The sequence below is a fragment of the Nyctibius grandis genome, chromosome 4, assembly GCF_013368605.1.
Source record: "Nyctibius grandis isolate bNycGra1 chromosome 4, bNycGra1.pri, whole genome shotgun sequence".
NCBI classification, from domain to species: Eukaryota; Metazoa; Chordata; class Aves; order Nyctibiiformes; family Nyctibiidae; genus Nyctibius; species Nyctibius grandis.
This window is the reverse complement of record NC_090661.1, coordinates 56,897,545-56,907,686: the sequence shown is the minus strand read 5'-3', so window position 1 is coordinate 56,907,686 and position 10,142 is coordinate 56,897,545.

Genomic DNA, 10,142 nt, shown 5'->3' with positions numbered 1-10,142 from the left:
AAGGGAAACTTTGCAAGGCAGTGATGTTTTCTTCACCAAAAGAGGTCAGTTGCCTCTGACTGCTAGAACAACTTCTCCAAGGCTGTAATGGATTGCCCAAACTGGAGATCTCTGTTGATGTTCTCCAGCTCAACCAGAAGTTATAGCTTTGGTTCAGGAATCACTTCGTGGTCTTTGTTGTTTTATGGCCTTTGTTGTTTTATGGCCTTTGTTATATCGAAAGTCAGACTAGATGATCATAACAGCCCCTTTCAGCCATCAGATCTTTGGATCTATTATAAAATTTTAGAAAAACCCTACCCTGTCTCCAACAAGTTACACGTGGTATCGGTGAAAGTCAGTGGAGAATATTGCCTGTTGAGGTATGTGTGCTCTCAATATATCGTTGTACAAATAGGTACTGTGTACAAAGAGAAAGTGTGTGTGAGTATGTGAATGAAACAAGATGATGCACTACAGAGCAAATGAGAGCTCAATAAAATGAATCTCTATGTAAAACCAGCCATCTAATGGAAAAAGAGAGAACAGATGGTGAAATAACTCTCTAAACAAGCTGCTTCTTTAGACTCTGGCCTTCCACAAACAAGTTGCAAGTATTTCTGATCCATGGTCCAGTGATTAAAGAGAATAAATTCAAAGGAAAAAGTTGGGGAAATCAAAGAGGGGGGAAAAAGAATGCATAAAACCCCAACTCAGTTTAAGTTTCATAGTGGAATATCAAAGCAATATTGAAATATAAGAATATCAAATACCAATACTTTATTTTTATGTTTTACATTTACTGAATCAGTTTCAATTGTATGAAGCCCTCTGCCCTTAAGCCCTATGATATAAATTTTATTGGATTTAAAGGAAACAGATTGGGAATCTGGGACAGAAATATATATATATTTTACCAGTCCAGATTTTATGGTTTTGCCAGAGGAAGCTTCAAAACTGTTTGAAGTGCTGCTTATTTAGTACTACTAACATATTCAGGAGTTGGGGATGGGAAGAAAGAAAGATGTAAGAGAAGGCACAGAGATTTGTGCAAAAACCATGTTCTCCCCCTGGAAGCAATAAAGCGATCAGAGACTGCAAGTGTGCCTGGGGATGTGTGAGAGAGAGAGCAAGGGAGGTGGACGTGGTGGAGAGAAGGGGATCTAGCTGCTAGCAAGGCCAAATACTGCTTCCACCTAATTTTTTCTTTGTCAGTCTGAGGGTGAATGCTCTAACCTCATCATCAGACAGTCAGCTGAGATGATGATGGCCGTTAAAGGCCCGTTGCTGAATGCCTGCTAGCAGAAGGGTGGCCAGGTGCCCCTTCGCAGTTGCTGCCCAGGAGGCTTCATCCCTCACGCTCAGGATGGGGTGGATGTCTAGCACCTTCCCTGCGACCAGCTAGCAGACACCTAGCCCAGCACCTCCTGAAACTCTCGGGCACACAGTGGCACTTCAGAGTGTGTCAGCCAACATTTGTTTATTTCTGTCTTGCAGTCCATAATCAAGTGAGAGGAGAAGCAGTAAAACACTGTGTCTCTGATTGAAGCTTTGCTTTCTGCTGGGTGTTGCAGCAGGCCCTCGCACTTTGCTCGGGCAGAGGTCTTGCATGGGAGTTTGGCCTTCAAGCCACCCTGGAGCAAGAAGAGGCCCTGGGCAGGGAAAGGGCCTGGTCACCCTCTTTGCCTCCTAAGTATTTCCTGAGTCTCTGAAGAAGAGGTGCCTGAGGCACCTCTCCGGTTTTCAGGAAAAATATGAGCATTAAATTGCAATATGCTACCATTTGTAAAACTGACAGCCAGTGATCTGGTCATCCATTAACAGCCTTTGTTACCATGGTGGCAGGGTGGGGGGGGCATAAGTTCATGTTTTCCAAAGACTGACTGTCTGCTTGGCCACCTCCATTTCTGCCTCCTACCAAGCCCTTCTGGCTGGGCATGGAGGCTGTATCATTGGACGACTTAGGCTGCAGCTTCCTCAACTTTAAAAAAGTAAAACTCCATTCCCTATAGAAAGCTGCTTTACTGAGAGGATGAGCATCTCATGGATCATAACTCCTCATCCTGCCTACTTTAGCTATGTGTCTCTTGAACTGGCTGGCAGCAGAGACAGCTGATGGTGATGACCCAAATGCCTGAGTGACTTCATAGCAGGAGTCATCATTTAAGATGTTAGCAAGGAGAGGGAATTAGTTCCTATTTTACTCTTTCAACTCCTGTATGTGAGAAGGTAAGGGAGAGAAAACTTCCTGGAGAATATAAGGAAAGGTGGAAGAAAGTGCAGAAGGCAGGGGAAGCTCTAATATTTCCCGAAGGTTTGGACTATGTCAGTGCCTCCTGGCCATGGGGAAGCTGAGGAAGCCACAAGCTCCTGGACTTCCATAGGTGAGGCAGCTATGGGCAAGAAGATCAAGTCTGTAGTCATGGTGATGTCAGCTGTTGATCTTGGACACTGAGGAATTCAGATGTCTCCGTCATCATTGGTTAAGTAAGGGGACACAAATGGACCAGCCTAACATAGGGTAGGAGAAATGGAGTTCTTCCTGAGGGAGGGGTAGGTACCAGGAGGTAGCTGAAACTGAATGCAGAATGGGTGTCAAACTGCCTTTCCTGAAACTTGTGGGGGGTCTCCTTCAACTGTGAGTAACACTTTTTTTTCCTGAATATTCCCAGAGCTGCTCCAGGCACAGGGGGAAAACAAGAAGGCAGAACAGCTGGTGGAAAATGAAGACTATGGAGTCTTGTTTGTGGCCTTCACTTACATTACTCAAAAATATTCCAGAAGCTCTGTCAGAGAAGGTAGGAGCACGCAGTTAAATCCTCTGCCGTCGAAGGGAGGCCATACAGCTCTGAAATGTAAGGTTCCTATCTGAAGTGCCTTAAATTCACCAAAATGACTATTTGTATAAACATACATACTGCAGAGTAATCTGATTTATTTGGGCATAGGTCATTGCAAGTGTTTACTAATGTCTGTTTATATTGCCAATGCTAGGTACTGTTTTAAGTCACTCTGTCCTCAGAGTTTACACTCACCCTTATGCTAATGTGTCACCACTTACTTGTCACTAAATTACATTTTATATATGTAATGTCTTTAATAAGAGATAGTCACAGCAAATAATTTCTAGAAAAATATTTTTGTTAAGCCAAGTCCTGAGTTCACTTCAGCTATGTTTGTCCTCTGTGAATATTGTAGAGAGCAACTTTGCTAAAGTGATGTTTTCAGGAAAAATGAGTGCCAAGCAGATACTAGAGAATATCAATGGGAAGTAAACTAGAACTACATAAGAGTGCACATTAACACCAATCTTGTGATAATCCAAGCAGAGGGAGTAACAGGTAATGTGTTCAATAAATTTAATATTGGATATTTCTAATTCCTCACTAGAAATATCTTTTGCACTGTAATATTATTTTTTTTCCAAGAGAAAAGACATGTAGATTTAAAAAAAATCTTTCTTCTTCTTCTGAAGGAGCCTATATTAACCAAAAAATGGTTCTCTATTCCAACCTTTCTTTGTATTTCAACAACCAAACTTCCTGTATAAAGTCTTTAAGAATCTGAAAGAATTCTCATGAGATTTTGCATAGGACCTGAAAATCTAGTCATCAAGAATTACAAGAAGTCACCTGAATAAACATATTAAGTAAAAAAAATTGTTTGCCAATTATCTAATTTGAGAACTAAAAATATTTTTGGAATGATCTGGAACAAAAATAAAAGGGTAACTTATATTCAGTTATTAGTGGGATTTCTCAAAACTACACTGAACATCCCCCACAGGTTTCATGACAATGTGAAGCCAGAATAAAACATTAATATTTTCCAGTAATAAAATATTTTTCTTCCTTCTGACCTCAAGGAAAACTTTAGTTGAATTCACTGGACTATAGTATCTAGGCTCTGAAAAGAGGGTTATTGCTATCCAGTGTGGAAAATGTCAATCCATGGGAGAGAAGGGATAACCATAATACCAGTAATGCTGCACAAAAAATCATCCATGTGGCTGCTGAAGGAAGACAACTATAGCATTAAAAAAAAAAATCTTTACTATTAAATTACAATGTGTACTAAAACTTACACTCTGAAACAGACTTTCTTGTGCATAATCCTGGTTAATAAAATGGTTGAAGGTTTTGCATATTTTTTAGCTGATGGTTCTGACAAGTTAAGACTAAATATACATTGCATCAACCACTGTTGTATATATGTTTTGTGCACAAATGGAGAAAATAACATGTTGACTGCAATTTCATAAGACCAGAAGGATCAGTCTCAGATTCATATCTTAAGATAAAACGGTGCAATTACCATTGCAGTCCATCTTTCTGGAATAACTTCAATGAAAGAAAAGTTAACCATAATTGTGCATTTCAATGGAATATAGATGTAGCAAAAATGTTTCAGACCACTGTGATTACATCATCTGCATCTTGAAGATCCCATGCCATTCACTCCCAAGCCCAGCTCAGCCACAGCTCACTCAGTGTGTTGTAAAGATCAGTAATACTGTACAGATTAAGAGAAAAAAACAAACAAACAAGTGCTCATAGGGATTAGTGTGCCAACATACGCAGGTTTGCTAACGTGCCCAGGGAGTGGAGGGTGAGGCTCAGGGGTCTCAACCATGGTCCCACCCAGAAAGTTTTTCTCAAGCCCATGGTGCATAGTGGAGGAACCAGGGTTGATGACATTGTCCATTGGTGGATCCCTCTAATAAGACCGTCGGGCCAGAGGAGACTGCCTCTTTCTATGGACAGTGACATCAGTTTGGGACACCTGAAAGCTTGACAAGGAGCAACTTCTTATCCTTGGGGAGTGGAGTAAATGAGAATAGACCTAATGAACAAATCCCCGTGTTAGCAGGGCAGGGCTAAGACATGTGTCCTCTTTCCCTCTCTTGCGATGTGGATGGACCTCGTTGGGATACTCTTGTTCTGGCACCTTCTGCCAAAAACTTCTGCCTGCTCTAAGGCAGAGACAGGTGACAAAACGCAGGGAGATGATAGGGAGCAAGGGAGAGGACAAGAAGGCTCCCCTAACACCTTTACCACCCTGAGCTTTTGGTTTCTTTTCCATCCCACAAGGCATTGTGTATACATTGTGTATCCTGCTTCTCAGCCATAATAGACCAATGTGATATGCCACATATGGTGCCATGGACCCCTTTTATTTAATCCACCCTTGAAAAAAAAAAGCAGTGCCACTGCCTACACAAGTTATAATACTCACCATTTTAATTTTTCCCACAACTTTGAGGCTTAATAGCTTTAAAATCTTATGAGTTGTAAAAACAATTAAAGCAATAATTTTAAAAATAAGCAGAATGGGACCTTCAAAAGAATGTGAACCTTTAACACTTCACAGTTAAATAAGGGCCTTGTAATACAGTCACTTGAAGGCCAGCCCTGAGAAAACGCAGAAGCATCCTGTGAATTTGTTGATGCTAGTTCAGACAGACTGTTTATTTTCATGATTTCATGGAAGAATTTTAATTTAATGAGTGTTTTATACACTAATGTAAAGCATAGTTTCAACCCTATAATTATAGTGTCAAAATATTTCTGCTTAAACAGCAGCAGCTGACTACAGAAATGTGATTTACATCTGAATTGTATCAGGGGGACACTGCTAAAAATAATCAGCATGTGACTCTTAATTGAATAAAAAAATTAACAAAGAATATAAATGTGTCTCTCAGCCTAAGTCTTTCTGCCTTTCATTTAAACGCTCTGCTTATTTGCTTATTGCCTTTTTAAGGCTAAGGTTTCCAGAAAATGTGTAGGCACAGAACGGCTGTGTGTCATTTTGCCCACCCGTTTCTCCCTATTGCACACATAGCGATGGGAAATTGCATGAGCAAATTGTCGGTTCCTGTCATTGGGAACCTACATTTTTTGAGAATCTCACCATTAATCTTTCAGCTCAGTTTTAAAATAACCAACTGCCATCACGAAACAGGTTTCTTGTGCTGCTTAAGGCTGTCAGCAGGTTTTGGCCAGTTCAAGCCACGTTTTGCTCTTGGAATGGGGTTAGAAATCTTTTTTTGTTGTTATTGTTGTTGTTGGAGAATTCGTCGTTTGATGTAATGCCTAGGGCAGCTTCAGATGGGAGAAATCTCAGTTGTGTGCTCCCAATCTCTTTGCACCACCACACCACTGGAGATGGGAACGCAGCCCTGCTGCAGCTGCCTTGGTCTTTGTCTAGCCCTTGTCCATCTCTAAGGCAGGATTATTCTATAAATTTGTCTTACAGTACCTTCTAGAGGCCCCGGATGAAACAGCATGCCATTGTGCCGGGTGTTTTATGCACTTCCCAGGGAGGGACAGTATCTTCCCCAAAGAAACTACAATCTACAAGCCAAAGCACACAGAGAAAGGACCTTTATCCTTATTTTGGAAAAAAGAGGACTGATGTTGAGGCTACACCCACATCTACTGTGAGTGGAAGGACACGGGATCCTTCCGAATATACACCTCTACCATGTGCTGGCTCCCTACTGGGGAAGGACCACAACTCCCCTCAAAATCTCCTGCGCTCATAGTTCCCATCGCAAGAGAGGGAGAGGTAGTAAGCGAGGGCACCAAGGGCTGTGTCTCCAGTTAGATCAGATGGGGAACACAAACCTGGGAGCTCATGGTAGTGTACAACTGCCCTCCAGTCTAGAAAACTTCCAGGACTATGTTAACTTTCAAATTCAACTGGGAAACCTGTGGAGAAGCAACAACTCTTTGCCCAAGGTGTTTTGTTTCATTCATGCAGGAGAATTTGGGAGGAAGAGAAGCCCATGATTTTGTGTCATGTACACATGTACGCCCATGTTTGTCTTGTCTTCAATGGATGCAATAGCCTGCTCCTCCTCTTCTGCGCTGCCTGAGCTTTTGTGGGTTTAGGTTAAGCAAATCTGCCTTGCTTCTTCAAAGAGGGTTTAAGATAGCTAGCTAGTCTGCAGGAGGTCCTCAGTCTTTTCTCTCAGCTTTCAGCTTTCGGCCAGCTCCTTTGCACATAACAGTGCTTACAACCAGCACTTTCTTTCCCAGCCAGGACAGCCTCAGTAGACCACTCCAGCAATCACGCAGCCAGTGTCAGCATCCCAGGGTTTAGCAAGGAGCAGCACAATGCAGTCCCAGTGAGTTACTGAGATCTCCGTGGCACGGACTGATAGACAAACACCATCTAAATCTGTTTCGTGCTCTTTGGTTGCTATTTTCTAGCCTAAGAATGTACGATTAAGGCCTCACACAACCAGTACGTGATCGTGAATGCATCTACAAGTTAGAAGGAAGTTTCTATTATGTGTGGCTAAATTGTATAAACATTGTATACGTGCATTATATATTGCATATGGACATAGATGTATATGCATGCACACACACACGTGTATATGTATAAATGTTATGCTTCCCTTATTTGATGAAGCACAAATTTGGGCTCCTCTAGAATTCAAGACCTGATCCTGATTCTCATATATGTATTAGCTTTAGTTCGTTGTATTCCTGCAGCACCAGATGCTCTCCAATGCCAGCAATGTGATACGAAACCTTTTTCACAGGGCAAGATCCTGAAATTTTGCTACGGCCTTTCATGACACTAGGATAAACTTGTGTGGATGAATCTGGTATTCGTGTAGTTTTCAATGTCTCTGTGGGAACTGCATGTGCTCTTTTTATTTTCTCCTAAGAATCCACTAAATTGTCCTTTGGATTTATTTCAAAGAAGGGAAAGGGGGGGGAAAAGGCCGTAAAGATTGCTCTTCTTATGCTTTAGTTGTTTTTTTAACTCAATTATATTTTGACAATTCTGTATGAAACTTTGGAGTATGTCTTTGTTTAAGCAGTATACCTTCCATAGGAATAGTCAGTTAAATGTGTATGGCTAGTGTCAGGCATAACAAGCTTTGACAAGGGCATTTAGCGGTTGTAATTCAAATCTAATTCAGAACATCTTAGCGCTGGACCTGTCAAGCACTTGAAATGCACTGTAGCTTCAAAACCAAGGGATATGGTCCCAGTTGTGCTCTGTGTGGCATCAAGATGATGTGTCAACAAGAGCAGTTACAATTACAGGTTCTTTCAAGCATACTAAACTAATTTACAGTACTCTGAAAATGTGGGAAAAGGCCTTGCTAGCATAAAGGTATATGGGACTTTTAGACTGCAAAGGCAAGGCAAGAGGCATGGCCATTTCATTCAGGAGTTTAAATATATGCAGTTTCAGTACCACCTTTGAGGGGGTGGGGGTTAGATTTATAACTAGATATTTTGTAGATAATACTAGATTTTCCTCACAACCATCAAATACCTTTGTCAAATCCTATTAGAATCACACTGCACATTTATTTGACAGCTCAATCTAAAATGCATGCATTTGCTAAGTGAAGACGGGGTCCTAATTGCACTGACACTGACAGGTCCTTTTTTGTTTGTCTCTCCTGTTTACCTGATAAATACCATTTACACTGGCTGTAAAATGCTTCAGCTTCTTCTGCTTACAGGGATTAGAAAACTTAGTGCAAAGGGAGAGGTCTTTCCAGAAGCAGATCTGATCCAAGGATGTCCCACAAAAAACAAGACAGAATTACAGTAACCAACATGTAATTTTAACATCAAGATATAAAAAGACTTGATTTTAAAGTGCACCAGTGATTTAAAGCAGCTGCACACATTTAGAGGGCATTGCTTTAATGCGAACACAAAGGCTAATGGAAGCTTTTACAAAAGAAAAAAAAAATCAGGTTTTATGATTTATCTACTTTTTATGCACAACATTATAGGCCCTCCCCCCAGGGACTCATAAATGTGATTTTTACTTCCCAAATTACAAAGCTAGTCAATTATTTGGGAATGAGTCATTCATTCAAAAGTGTCTGTAACGGGATGTGTTAACCATCAGGAAATTTTACACCAATTGGAATTATAAACACCAGGGTAAAAAAAAAACCTCTTGGCCAACCAGCTATGTCTATTTGTGAAACCTTCAGTATGGAGTGCAGTGTAATGCATGCTGGAGGAGTCCTGAGAAGCTGATTTGGAAGGGAGGAAGGGGTGGTGAATTTTTTTTTCTTTTCCTTTTGATTGTATAATATGTGTTTATTTTATTTTGAAATAATGTAGTTAGCAAGTCTGCAGCAACTGGCAGTCAAGGCTCCTAAAGCACCTTATAAACCTTCTTCGATTAAGCCTTGCAGCCGTGCACAGGGTAAGGAACTGTTAGCCCCATTTTATGGAACGAGAAGCTGAGGGCCAGAAGTGGCTGCTGGTGGGCAGACACGCAAGCGTTTCCTTTGTGGGCCGAAACAGCTCCTTCCCCTGCCACAATTCCATCAAGGCCAACAAGAACCAAAGGACCTGGTTTTGATTTGCATCTCCTTCCCTCTATATCTGCCTGTTGGCCCCCAGGGACTTGCACTGACCCACCCAGAAGTCATCCCTGAGGTTAACAGCGAGCCCTGAGCATGGATGAGACTGATGACTTGTGCCTAAACTGGTTGCCAAAAGATGTACCATTGAAACATTAAATTGTTCTTTTGGCCACTGTAAACTCTAGTTGTATCCTAAGCCAAAATTAGAAAACCTCTGGGGATCTTCATTAGACACTAGTCCTTCAAAGAGGACACCAGCCTGATGATAGAAAGGAAAGAGGAGAAGTACATGTGAATGGACAGGTATGTCTCTGCTGACATTTCCTCTGCTCCTACTTGATAAGGGAGCAATATACTAAGTCCTTCCTCTCTGTCACTGCACTTGTTTCCTGGGTAGGACATTCAGTCTTTGTTCTCAAAAAAAGAAATTCATACGTGCACTTGCAACTAGGTGAATGAAAAATTAAGGGTGGAAAAGTAGGGTAGTGTATATATATTGCTACTATTTTTCAGTAGCAAAAGTATCATTGGGACCTAAAATATTATTTCTGTTTTCTAAAGGAATTTGAACATTGTAAATAACTTCAGTGATGGAAATATTTGCTGTGGTTCTGCACAGAAAACATAGCAAAGAACTGTTGTCCTGCTTGTGTGACATCCTGGCTTTTCCACATCATCTTCTGAAATATGTTTTAGTACAAAGCAGACTCTTAATTACTAGATGTAGTCTTCAGGGTCCTAGGTGATATAATCTGAAATTTAAATCTCAGCTCCTCATACCCAGACGGACAACTGATTT